This window comes from Drosophila sulfurigaster, chromosome 2R (assembly GCF_023558435.1).
Source record: "Drosophila sulfurigaster albostrigata strain 15112-1811.04 chromosome 2R, ASM2355843v2, whole genome shotgun sequence".
Classification (NCBI taxonomy): domain Eukaryota; kingdom Metazoa; phylum Arthropoda; class Insecta; order Diptera; family Drosophilidae; genus Drosophila; species Drosophila sulfurigaster.
Window position 1 is genome coordinate 6,048,080 of NC_084882.1, and position 4,204 is coordinate 6,052,283.

The 4,204-nt window shown below is 38.3% G+C and overlaps 1 long non-coding RNA gene across 1 annotated transcript; it reads left to right on the forward strand.

Annotated features, from left to right (window-relative positions):
- The first annotated feature begins 264 nt into the window (after nt 1-264).
- LOC133837879 (uncharacterized) lies at nt 265-1,154 on the forward strand. The gene is made up of 2 exons (XR_009893877.1): nt 265-327; nt 390-1,154. It is a non-coding gene; the product is annotated as an uncharacterized LOC133837879 (long non-coding RNA).
- Nucleotides 1,155-4,204: the final 3,050 nt, after the last annotated feature.

The following is a 4,204-nucleotide window of genomic DNA, read 5'->3' on the forward strand; positions in this document are numbered from 1 at the left end:
AAAAGCATGCTACCTTTAAGCCATAAAATTTATGGTTATATTCTGCTCCTAAAAGTATGCACTTTCAGTCTAACAAATTAGCTTAAGCTGCTGTAAAGCTGAGCTTAAAGTAGCTCTGTAAAACTAAGCTTAAGGTAGTGTTGTAAAACCGCTGATAAGCTGAGCTTGAAGTTGTGCATCGGTTGCACTGGAAAGCTCAGCTTTGACGTTTGCGCCTGCTGCACCAACTTGAGCGCACCCAACTTATCTTAAGCCAGTTCTACGGATTTTGATCTGAAGGCATCCAGCTATTGTGGATATTTTTTCCACCTCAAATTTTGATAATTGGTAAGGGAAAAGTTTTATAATGTCGTATATGGATTTATGTTTAAAAGTAGTTGTGTTCGCAGGCTCGTTTTCTTCTTCTTGCTCCTTTTTGAAGCAGACTGCTTCAACGAAGTGCGTTCGCCTGCCGCTAATTGTCCAGTGGAGCGCCCTTGCAGCCTCCGTTTGCCCAGCGGAGCGCCCAGCAGGCTTCGTTTGCCAGCAGAGCGCCTAGTAGGCCATTTTCGCCCAGCGGAGCACCCGCGGCGGCATTCTCGGCCAGCGGAGCACCCTCACCGGCCCTTTCGGCCAGCGGAGCATCCGTGCAGGCCTTTTCGCCCAGAGAAGCACCCGCGCCGGCATTCTCGGCCAGCGGAGCACCCCTGCACTGGCCCTTTCGGCCAGCGGAGCACCCTCACAGGCCAACTCGGCCAGCGGAGCACCCTCACCGGCCAACTCGGCCAGCGGAGCACCCCTTCAGGTCACTTCGTGGTCAGCGGAATGCCTCTACTGGTTACCGCCTGGCCAACGGAGCGCCTTTAGGCGCCATCTGTAACAATCAACAGCGAGCAACAATTTAGTGAACTATTATATGAATCTCTAAAGATTCCAATTTCGAAGTGTAATCATTTCAAAGTGTTGTGAAAACCAAACAATGATTTAAATTAAATCATGCCACTCTTGCAATTCTAAACAAACAAAATCTAATTTACATGTTATAAAAAAATGATCGAAAAGTGTAGCGCTTGAAAAGAAAGATAGATTTCAAATAAAACAAAATAAAAAAAAATGAAAACCAAAGTGCTGTTCTATTGAACACAAATAATAAAAGTGCGCTACAAAACCAAAAATTGTAAAATTGTATCTAGCATCCGAACACAAATTAAAACAATAGCCACTAAAATCAAAGTGTAGTTCAATTAGAACAACTTAAAGCGAAGCGTTAACACATATGTACGAAACAAATTACACATACGATCGCAATTATAATAAATTAAGTCAAATTGTGAGAGTGCCTTTAGAGAGAAACGATCTCACAAAAAGAAAAATATAAAAAAAAGAGTACTAATAAATTGTAAAAGAAAAAAGAAAGAGATGAAGTGTTCAGTGGTTCAAAGCGAATTGTAAATTAGGAAAAGAATTTAAAAGTCATGTGTAAAAATGAACACATCTAAAAAAAAATAAAAATTTGTTTGAATTAATTGATAATTTGTTATACAACGAATTAGTAATAGTTAATTGAAAATGTGCAAATGTGTTTAAAGTGTAGAAAAATATTATTTTTTAAAACCCATCGTCGTTTAGCCGCACCAGCACTTCGCCGGAGATCGATCACCGCCGCAGGAGTTCTGGGGGTAAGTTTGATAAACAATAACAAAAACCAAAAAAAGTACGCATGGTACAAATATCTATGTTTTCGCACAATTCGCACAAGAAAATTTAAAGCAACTAAACGAACCTAAAGAAATGTTATATAGAATAAATGAAGATTTGATAAAAGTTGCTCAGAAAATTAATTCGTAATAAATAAGAGAAAAAAAAAAAAAAAAAATAATGAAAACGAAAAGAATGAATTATAGCCGTTGCAAACAAAACAAAATTCAAAATAAATAAGTTATTCAATTATTATCTTTACAAAAAATTATTATGCAAAAACAATTAAGCAGAACAAATACGACACAAATATTTAAAGAATTTTTTTTTAATACAAACAAAAAAAAAATATACAAAAATAATTAGATTTAGAATTTATATTAAATTATTATATTACATTATTATATTATTATTATTATTGTCAACATTGCTTTATACTTGAATGTTTTATCTCTTTATATTTGTTTCCTTAATTAAAACAATTTAATCATGAAATAATTACTCTTTTGATTAGCCAAACCGGTCCGTAGGCTCCACCGTCGTAGGGCACATAAGGGATCACCAGAGCCATGCTCTGAGGCAGTGATCTTAGGTTGGGTGGGGATCCTTGTCACGCAACACCAGTGACAAGATGTTAGCTTGAATCTCGTACTCTATCTTCTTCTCTCTCTCTCTCCCTCTCTCGTTTTTTTTTTGTTCTCTTTCACTCTCTGCAGAGGCAACTTTAGTTTTTTTTATTTCTCTTCCGGTTAGTGTTCTAGCTTTTCTTTATGTCGCAGCACGCTCAATTCTAATCTTTTTTAATAATAGTGCTCAGCGAAAAGGATAGATTTGTGGAAGCAAGACCACCACCCCCAAAGCCGACGAGCTAGAGCCGGATACTAAAGCGTGCCCGCACCCACAGATCGTCCGTCCGTCCTTGCGGCGTGTATCGTTGCACGTTACAGAGATTATTCATTATTATTAATAAGAAAAGTGGCGCCCAACGTGTAGGGCCTTATTGGGTACAGTAATAACTCAGCAAGACTCTCGCAATGAAAATTCTAAAGTTGGCCTTTTGTTTCAGAGTTTTTGTTTTTCCTTTTTTTTATATTTCAAACTTTTTAAAAGAATTCGTCGTTAATTTCCTAATAGCTTTGGAAGACAAAACAGAAAATTTTGTTTTTCGGATTTGGCCACTATTTAAAGTTGGCGTCTGAATTCTATCTCCTCTTCTATCAAATGGGTCAATAATGGAGTATCACTTAATGAGAGGAAAAACAGAAGAATTCAACTCCGGTGGATATTCTGGCCCTTGTTATAAGATACTCACGTTATCGACACAGGATAATCTGCACAAAGTTCAAACGGTGGATTATGTGGACATTTTAATTAAAAGTGTCACAACCCCGTATGACTTTGGCAGACTTCACTTCAAAACTTTAGAAGCTTTAGTTCTTGGAAGATTTAATTGGAACACAACAAGAAGATTTCTGATCGTTCTGTTGTCCGTAAATCAGCTAAGATTCTAAACGCATCCCTCTGTCTATTTATCCTTTGCACGAGAATTTTTAGTTATTAAAAGTTCGAGTTCGGCTAAAAATATTTATGAATTATTTCTTTATATTTCTACGTTATTTTTGGGTCCTTTGAATAGTACCATTCTTTTTTTTTATGTTTTTAATTTTATTAATTTTTTATTTATATACATCTTTCGTTGGCTAGTAAATTTTTGGTTTTTTCGTCTGTTGATAATTTTCGATTAAGATCGACTCTGCGAACATTTATTAGCTCTATAGTTTGTTTCTTTCTCTTTGAAAAATGAGTGTTGCTCGATCGCCGAACAAGGGAGCAATGGGCTTGCCTATCGCTTCATGTCCTTTATGCAAGAAGGAAATTAAGTCTCTTGCAGAGGCGTATAGAACCGCATGCAACCACGAGTTCCACAAAAAGTGCATAGAATTGCATTTTAAAACGAAGGACAAATGCCCAGTTTGTCAAGTGCTATTCAGGCCAGTTGAGCCATCGAATACTCAAGGGTTGCAAACTCGCTCACAGTCTAAAAGCCGTCAGGCGGAAGAGCGGAGTAGCGATTCAGTGACGGATGACGTTGTTAGCACATCGCAAGGGAGATCGAACATACGCGTAAGTGATTCAGAGATTCCTGAATCCGTGAATGCTCTTTCCTTGCTCGCTATGGAGAGCAGATTGCTCACTACTCTCTCCGAGAGGATGGCCGAACTAATTCAGAGTTCGGTCGTAGATAGGGTGCAAAGGTTGATCGCGACTCCAGCAAATATCGATACTAGAACCAGCACACCTCCAACAGGGCAGAGAATGGAAAGTAGGCCTGGATATGTCAGAGAGCAAGACTTCAATGCTGACCCTGCAAGGATCAATTCTGGCACTCCAATGTCGCAGGTATCCGACCTATTAAGTAGGCCAGACAAGGTAGTGCAAGTATTGAATGGTTGGAAAATGAAATTCTCTGGAACAGGAGTATCCGTTGACAATTTTATATATAGAGCAGAGGCACTCACCCATCAGA